The sequence below is a fragment of the Chelmon rostratus genome, chromosome 1, assembly GCF_017976325.1.
Source record: "Chelmon rostratus isolate fCheRos1 chromosome 1, fCheRos1.pri, whole genome shotgun sequence".
NCBI lineage: Eukaryota > Metazoa > Chordata > Actinopteri > Chaetodontiformes > Chaetodontidae > Chelmon > Chelmon rostratus.
In genome coordinates this window covers 26518996-26528450 of record NC_055658.1, presented here as the reverse complement: position 1 = coordinate 26528450, position 9455 = coordinate 26518996, and positions in this window count along the sequence as shown.

Here is a 9455-nt window from a genome sequence, read left to right as displayed (position 1 = left end):
TCAGGGAGCAAGAAACACTGCAGCAAGTTAACTGTGCTGCTGCTGCTCTTTTTAAGCATTTCATGAACCCCACCTTACCCCAACATCCACCTGTAGGCTCTGAGTCTGAGTTCCCCTCGGGGGAGTTTATTATCGTCGCTCCCCAGTTGCTCAGTGTGTTGGTTGGTGTTCGCTTGCGGGGAATGACAAGCTCAGAGTCTGACACCAAATGTCAACTCTGAACATGCTCTGTGTTCACGTTAACAAATCTGGTCTAAAACTCGAAATCCTGATTCATGCCACCATTCTGGTGTTATGCTGACTGGTGTTGAAATGCACTCACTAGTATGTATTCACAGCAACTTATGGCATGAGTTGCAGTCGTATTTTATTTCCCTTTTGAGAATCTGTCTTCTCGTACAGTAATACTACTACCATCACTTGTGTCTTGACTCAGTCATGGGGTCAAACAGACCTGCTGAATTGATTTTCGTCGCCGCAGACACATTTGCCGTTGCTTTGTGAGGATGAAGAGCCTAAAATGATGACAAACAAATAGACAGTGTGGATACTTGGCTGTTATGGGAACCAATCCTCATTATCCCACCATAGTCTGCTCACTGAGCACATGTACGTACATGATTGGACTTGCCCTTCCATTTCACTTGCCACGCTGCAAATCGCTGCCACGTTGGCGGGTTCACTTCATTTGGGCACGGCATGCTATTAAGGGGTTATTTGTATAATTTACCACTTCTAATTCCAAGGCTCAGCCATATTGGCAGGAACATTCAAGACTAAATTGAGTGTGAAGATTGAGAGGAATTAATGTCTGCTGGACTGTGAGCTGAATGCGTGCCTTCGGTGGGCCCTCGGCCACCACAAGGACAAGAGTCTGAGCAGGATTTGTACGTTAAAGGTTGACTTAGCAAAGTCAATAATTGAGCTACTCTGTGGGACTTTGTCCGCCCCAAAGCAATCAGCCATTCTTTTTTGCTGGATGAGACGAGGGCGGCAGGCAATCTAATAGGACTATAAGGCTTGTAAAGTCGAACAAAAACAAAAACTGAATAGGAATTTCTTTTTAAAGGAACAGAGGTTTTAACAGTGTTTCAGACTACCTAATAACACTGCTAGATATAACCGGATAATGCAATCTTTTTTCTCTTCCCCAATCAAATAGTCCCATGTGATGTGCTGTTTTGTAATAATGCTTTTTAAATTGCAGAAATGTAAAATGGAGTCATGTCTTCCTCAAAATAAAATGTCGGTGCAAATTTGGCTTCTGCTTGAACAGCCATAACAAACAACATCTGTCTGTATTTCCAGAAAGATGATAGAAAATATTTGTTTTGCAACACTTCCTTACTAGATGTTCAGAAAAAGTCCACGGAGCTGTGTATCGCTGAACCAGATTAGTGAGTTCATAAATGAGCAGCCCACACTGGGAGTGTTTTTGACGTGTTTTTGATATGTCACGTGTCCGTCTCACTGAACACATCTGTTTCCATTTCAAGAACAAGGTTTCCTGCAGCATTTTATAGTACAAATACTCCACCGCTCCTGAAAAATTCATGAATTATATTTAGCTCCAAGGAAAACAGGCAGGCATGCTAGTTCACACAGCAAAGGCCACGCATTTAAGGAGTGAATGGACCGTTTAGACCATCATCTAGTTACTAAATTGATCATGAGAGGAGATGCGTCAGGAACTGTCTGATTCAGCTCAGCAGGTGACATTGATCGACAAAAAAGAAAACCTTCAGGGTTTTTTTGAGTGGGAAGAGCCGAGAGAAAAGTCTCAGTCAGTCGCAGGCAGGCAGAGACGTGAGAGGAAAAAGTCACTGCTGGTCAGACACCGGGCTGAAGTTACCCTAATAAGAGCCTTCATTGAGTTAAAATTACTTTGAGGTTATATTACACAGCTGGACTTGTATCAGTAGCTCTGTGTTGTTTGATCAGACAGAGAGTTAATGTTATGGAGATTAACTTGCTGAAGGCTGCAATTCAAAACATCAACCTCCCGCTGCTTGTATGATGCAAACTGTAACTACAGAACCAGTCAAAGTTGGCACGCACCTTCTTTCCAGTGGTTTGTCTTTATTCTTATCATACATTAATACTGAAGATGTCAAAACTATGAAATAACACATGTAGGATTATGTAGTAAACAAAGAAAGTGTTTAACATATGATTCAGATTTTAGATTCTTCAAAATAGCTGCTGTCTGGTTTGATGGCAGCTTTGCACACTGTTATTATCTTAACCAGCTTCATGAATTATTCACCTGTAGTGGTTTTCACAGGTGTGCCTCATTAAAAGTTAATTAGTGGAATTTAATGTAATATGTTTGAGACCATTAGTTGTGTTGTGCAGAGGTAGTGTTTGTTTGCATCATTACTTTAAGACATGAAGGTCAGTCAGTCCGGAAAATTTCAAGGATGCATCTTTAAGTGCAGTTGCAAAGTGCTATGATGAGACTGGCTCTCATGAGGACGCTCCAGGACAGGAACCTCTGCTGCAAAGGATAAGTTCATTACAGTTACCAGTCTCAGCCCAGCCATCTGGTTTGTGATTTGTGGAGCCATCATTTGTTTTTCAACAGGACAATGACCCAAAACGACTCCAGGCTGTGTGAGGGACGTCTGACCGAGAAGGAGAGTGATGGAGCGCTGCATCAGATGACCTGGTTTCCACTCCTACCTGACGTAAACCCGGATGAGGTAGCTTGGGGCGAAGCTGGGCCTCAGATTGAGGGAGAGGCAGCCAACACTCCTTCCAGACTGTTGGAAAAGCATTCCAGGTGACGACCTCATGAAGCTGGCGGACAGAATGCCAACGTTATTTCATGGTTTTAATGTCTTCAGGATTCATCTATAATGTAGAAAATGATAGAAATAAAGGAAAATGATGAATAAGAAAGTGTGTCCAAACTTTTGACAGGTGTTGCACATCTCTAATGATAGTCTGAAGTTTCAATACAAGCTTTCTGGTCTCACAGTGAGCATATAGATTAACAATGGCTGGAGCAGTGGCGTGCACAGACTTTTTGAAGGGCAGGGGCGAAAAGGACTTCACTTGAGCACGCATTTTGGCGTCCAAGAGGGCACTTTAGCACGCGTTTTGGCATCCAAGAGGGCACTTTAATGCGCGTTTTGGCTCCCTGGTTGCACTTTAGCACGCGTTTTGGCTCCCAGAGGGCACTTTAGCACGCATTTTGGTGTCCAAGAGGGCACTTTAGCGTGCGTTTTGGCCCCCAGGTGGCACTTTAGCACGTGTTTTTGAACAATTGGGCCCCCCCTGCCCCCCCCCTGTGCACGCCACTGGGCTGGAGGAAATAAAATCAATTAATCAAAAGCTAAACCCAATGCCATTCTCTTCCTACTCACATAGAGTCCACATCAAAACTATCCTTTACCAGTGAATTGATATTAGTCGCCTGATGAACAGCTTGCCCAGCCCCAGTTTTCATTCAAGTTGAGCACATGACAAAGGAAACGTGTGATGCTGTTAGCCTGCTCCAGCTTACATAGAAATGATCCAGAAAGCCTGCGTTATCACCCAAAACGCCATCACCATTCCCAGAGGATTAGCTGACTGATGTCGCCTTTACTGCTTCGTCTTGAAACGTTTTCTTCAAACGAATCTGTCTAGTGGTATGAAAACTGTGCAGCTGGTCACTGTAGAATTTCCAGAAAATGAGAAGAAGTGCAGCAGTGTTTAGAGATCAGAAGAGTCACTTTGCTTTCTTAAATGATATATTTCTTACATACATAGATTATAATAAATCTTTATAGTGTTTCCAGGCTGTTTTAACCAATTTGGCCATGAAAGAGATCTTAAAGCAGATAGCAGCTAACTTACATTGTTTTGCTCTAGTTACCAATAATGAATGAAAGTGACTGGTGCATACTGAGTGTGCTGATGCTCATTCATCGGGTTCCCAAGAGAAATTGAAGCAATAGATTGCAAATGTTCCCGATACCTCAGCACAGAGCCAACTTTGTAAATAGAAAATCTTTAAAGCTTCAAAGTGATGACACAGTGCTGTATCAATAAAATACTACACAGAGTGCGCCTTAATGACAGTGCATTTGTTTATGCATTCACACTATCTGCAGTTCACCTCTAGTAATCCTTGTTTGCTTTAGCATAAACATTATTGCTTGATGCTGTCCTTGGATTGATTGTATGCATTTGTTTTCATACTGTTATGTTAATATATTACACATTTTAGTCTTTGTAACGTGTTGACATTGTGTGCTGCATGTGTTTATTAACCTTGTTCTAGTATATTGTTTTGCTTCCCACTTGTGGCTTCCTGACTTTATTCTATTATCCACACCAATTCACTCCATTTTGCAACTTTAACGACTTCCGTTCCCCTCGGAGATGAGTTTAGTTTTAACTAAATGCTGTGCAGGATGAAAATGGAGCTTTTAAAGCCAGAAATCTCAGCTTCTAGCAAAGTAACCGCTGAGTCACTGTTGCCGATCATCCCTGTCATATCCTCTCAGTTAAATTACGGTCATTATGTACCATGCAATTGTCAAAATCTTGATTATTACAGTTTTGCAGTTTGAATTCTGCCTGTATTTTATCCTGTGTGTCCCTGCATCTGGGCCTGTTTCAGCTCATGTTTTTGACTAAACCTGATGTTTAGAGACTCCTTAGTTACGCAAGTTTGGATGCTCCCCTTCAAAGTGTTTTAGTTTGATATGTGCATCACCAAAGTAGCTTTTTTTTTTTTCCAAATCAAAATGCCGTTGCAACAAAATGCAATCCCACTCTGGTGGAGGGGTTCGTTTGCCTCAGTGACTCTAAAAGGATTGTTGTTGAGAGCACAACCCCCTGATTGGGCCAAGGAAAAGTGGTCTCAGCTCGTTGGCTGGACAAATGGTAATTCACAAAGCGGCCTTTTATTACTTTTAAACCTGTCTCTGGACTATTTGACCTGCAAACAGATGAGAAAATACATTGTTGAAAATACATTGTTGCAAAACTATCAGTCAGTATTTGTCAGTGCCTTTCAAAACTGCTACAAACAATCAGAACAAAATGATTCATCAGACCCTTTTGTGATCTGCCAAATGCTATGGTTAAGATTAGACTAGAATTAGGCACAAAAGCTACTTTGCTAAGCTGAGGAAATGATTGTGGTTTTGGTTAATAGGGAACAGTGTGTTCAACTAACACATGCTGTTGACGCTTCCAACAGCCAAAGCCGCGTGAAACCGGCCCCTCACTACATCTGGAAGTAGGAAGTGGACAAAGGGAGTCCAGCTGACATCAAAATGGCTTAATTTATTTATGGTTTATAATCATTTTAGTACGTCCTCATACCTAAACAACTGAACCTAATCAATTACCAATGACTCCCAAAATGACATATGACCAACGGACAGTACCAACGGCAGGCATACCAGACCTTCATTGTACAGGACTTTGTTGTACTTGGCCTTCATCCTGAAGTGGTAAACGTTGTGACAAGCCCAAAACTGCATGGTTAGGTTTCGGAAAAGATCATGGGTTAAAATGAGTCAGTTGGTGTTACGCATGTGATAACTGACATACGTTTACACGTTAAAATAAGTCAACACTGAGTTCAGTTTCACATGGGACATGAACATCAGTCTCCTGGGTGGTGTTTGTTTGACCCATCCTTCCACCCCATCTCCTCTGCATGCTAACTTGTTTTGCTCTTTATACTTCGTAACCTGACGTCCTCCTTTGCTCCCGTCATAATTACTACGGCCACTAGAGGACGCAGCCTAACAATAAACAGAAATAAGAGTCACATGACCTGCACAGACGACCTATATGGCTGAAAAAATTAAAAAATAAGAACCCCGAGAACTGCGATAAATGTGTGCTGTTGAGTGCAAAAGGCAGGATACCCAGATGCGGTAAGACCCCAGCTTTCCTCAAAGGCCCCCTCCACTCAAAAAACTTCTTGTTCCTACAGTTGAATGTCCTATGTGCAGAATGATGTATGTGCAGAGTTTGACACTTTGCAGCCATTTTCACATTCATCTGCTGAAAGTGGAAAGTTTCTCTGCGCTCACTGAAAATCCACTCTTAAAAGGCGGGACTAGGAGCGTGATTGGTGACATCACAAACAGTCTGCAAGCCAATCATGGTCCAAGATTCAACTAAGAGAAATGAGATAGGGAAACTTGAATGGACTTTTCTGCAAAGTAGGAGACATCTCATGTGAAGTAGCTGAACTTTTGAGATGACACATATTTAAATAATCATAGATTTAGGATTTTTTAGTGAGGCGGAAAGAGCAGATGCAGCTTTTAAGATTTCTTTACGGGGAAAAAAAAATCAGATATGCATTATTGCCAAAATAGTGGAAAAAGTTGTGCAAGTGGGGCAAGAGGTTGTGAGACGCTGCTTACAGAGTAATGCTAATTCAGCCTTTGTTTTTGACAGCACGGAGTCTTAAAGGTTCTTGTCAGTTAAACATATAAACTGGCTGTTTGAGGCGCTGGAACAAACAACAAATGCTGTTGTTTTTCATGCGAGGACAGTCTCTTCTTAGAGGTTATTCGTATACTGAAAAGAGGAAAAACATGTGCATTATCCAGCAGTCAGACATACATTAATACAAACCCGCCTCGCCATGATTGTCGAGATTACATAAAGATATGCTGCATAGTAGATGGCTGTCCACCTGCCAAACTGATATGAATCACACAACATGCCCAAGCTCTGCATTTGGCAAGAAAGTGCACAGCAGCTTTGTTATTTCTTCCTCCTAACAAAGACAAATTGCATAATTTGAACGTATCTCTATGCTGGAAAAGCAAATAAATGGTGACAGTCAGATGAGGTTCTTGAGCAGAATAGGTGCTCACATCCAAACTTCGAGCAATTTCTCAAGACTTCGACGACGCCATCCTCCTCAGATGAAGCTATTACGCCTTTTTTTGGTTTCACGGCATGCAAACAGTAGCCACACATTTTCCTTCATGTTTCCTGCCATGTCATCTTGTTTTCTCAAGTTTTTTTTTAGAACACATTCCCTGCGGAGCAATTACATTTTTATTTTTAACTGAACTACATATTCTGTTGATTCCGACTACATTTGCAACTTTGTTTGAACCATGTGTATAAAGAGCGATCTGAAACCTGAGCTGCTATTTTTATTAGCTGCATGATTACATAACTTTTTTTTAAACTGATGTGTGTGTGTGTGTGTGTGTGTGTTAAGCGTCGTCATACACATTTTGCTGTCAGTCATGAGAGCGCTTTATACATCATGTGACAGCGTGAATTGTCTTGCCTTCATAGAAAACCCACTTTTTACGCTACAGAGTGTAACAGCTCTTTGTACCGACATGACAGCAGCGTATTCATCAGAGATTGTGTGTTTCTGTAGAAATCGCTTTCAAAGAGATTAGAATAATACCTGCAAAGAACATCTATCGATAGTGTGATTGTACATGTGTTGTAAACAAACTGTAATGCCGTTCAAATAGCACTCTCCCCGGCCTGCCAGGTTTGTCTCTGAAGAGGGAACAGTTGTGATGACGGACAACAAGCCACTGCTTTGTTTTTTCCTTGTTGCTCATTCTCTCTTCCTCTTTCAAATAACCCTTTCTACAGTTTCCACGTTTCAAATAGGAAATTTAAATGCGACCATTTAGCCCCGCAAATCAACACAGCACCTGGTCTTTGTGTCTTATTAGCCCAAGATGTTTAGGCAGTCGTTTGCCTCCCTGCTCTCATGTGCTTCCCCGTAATTATCAAGGCAAAGGTTGAGTGCCCTGAGACTTTGAAACAGACTTCCTGTGCTTCTGACATGATTGCATTTTTTATAATGTCTGGGAATGCTTGAAGAGCAGAGACAACAAGCACATTCATCTACATGTTAATCAAATGGCAGCATGTTCTGTAATTTCCAGCCTGTCAGGGGAAGGTAAACGCTCAGTCGCCTCACCCAGCAGGCCTGACTGGAGACTAAAAACCTGTGCTTTTAAATCACTGCCCTCAAACACAAAGACTCCTCCTGCTTATGATCTGACTTCCTTTTTGCTTTAGAGAATTTATTCCATTCAGACATGGCATGAGACATAGTTTATTTAATAAAGTGGACTTTTGTATTAGATTAGATGACCAATTTGAATGATGCCGCACTGGCACAGTCATAGCTGTGTCGTTTAGCATGAATTACAATGCATGAGATGTTGACAAAAGCCATTTTGCAAGGTCACTTGTCATAAGAGATTTAAAGGAAAACTCAAAGTGATTGATTGATCTCGCAGAGTCGGCAGAGAGAGAAAAAGAGGAGAATTGCTCTCTGCTGTGAAAGTGACTGTCAAAGCATGCAGAAGTGAAATGATTTGCTCATGAATTATTGGTTATTTGTCAATTGGCAGGAGGTGAATCATCAGATACTTTATTGATTATTCATTTAAGTCATTTTCCAATCGAAAATGCATTACCTTATTCTAGCCTGTCAGTTGTGAGGATTTGCTGCTTTTCAGTATGTCAACTGATAATAAATGGAACATGTTTGGGTTTTAGACTGCTGTTGGACATAAACAAGGAATTTGTTCACGTTTTTCACAGTTTTGACTAATTAGACTGATTTTTCTGATTTTTTGTATAAAAACGCAATAATCATCATCATATATTAATGAAAATAACCATTGTTTACAGCCCTATATACATGTAGCATGGAAACAAATAAAAGAAATCAATTGGCAGATTAGTTTGATGAATATTATTCATCAAATATTTTGTATTCTATGAATAATTTAGGACATTCATCAAGAAGAAGTGCAAAGCATCTGCTTTGTCAGCTTGACATTTTTTGTCAGATTTATGTGATTTTAGTTAAATTAGTTGATAGAAAATTTACAAGCAGCTATTTTGATCATCAATAACTGTGTCGATTAATCAAGTGCCAGATATTCTCAGCATGAGCCCAGCTTCTCAAATGTGAGAATTTGATGTTTTCCTCCGTTTGAATCGTTGTAAATAAAATATCTTTGGGTTTTTGTCTGTCAGTTGGACAAAACAAGACATCTGGACAAGTCACCTCAGGATCTGAGAAGTTAGATTTAATTTTTTTACAGATTAGGCATCGATTGATCGGGAAAATGATCAGCAGATTAATCTTGAAAATGACTGCTCGATGCAGCTCCACATACAGGTCTGACAGCCGGTGTGGCTGCAGGTGTTTGTTGTAACCGAGCAGCTGACAAATCGAATCAGGTGTGCTCTTGATTGCTTGGAACAAAAACCTGCAGCCACATGGCCTTTTATGAAATAGTCTGGACATGACTGCGTTAAAGTGAATTCCTTGTATGCAGTGGAAAAGAGCAGCAGTGCAGTGTGCTCCTAGTGTACCTACTGTAGCAGTGTGAACAGAAAGCAGAGAGAAAGAATGAATTCTGGAAAGGTAATTTGTGTGATGTGGTCTGTGTGTGAGGGGGTAGGGGGGGGACATGTATTCAGGCTCA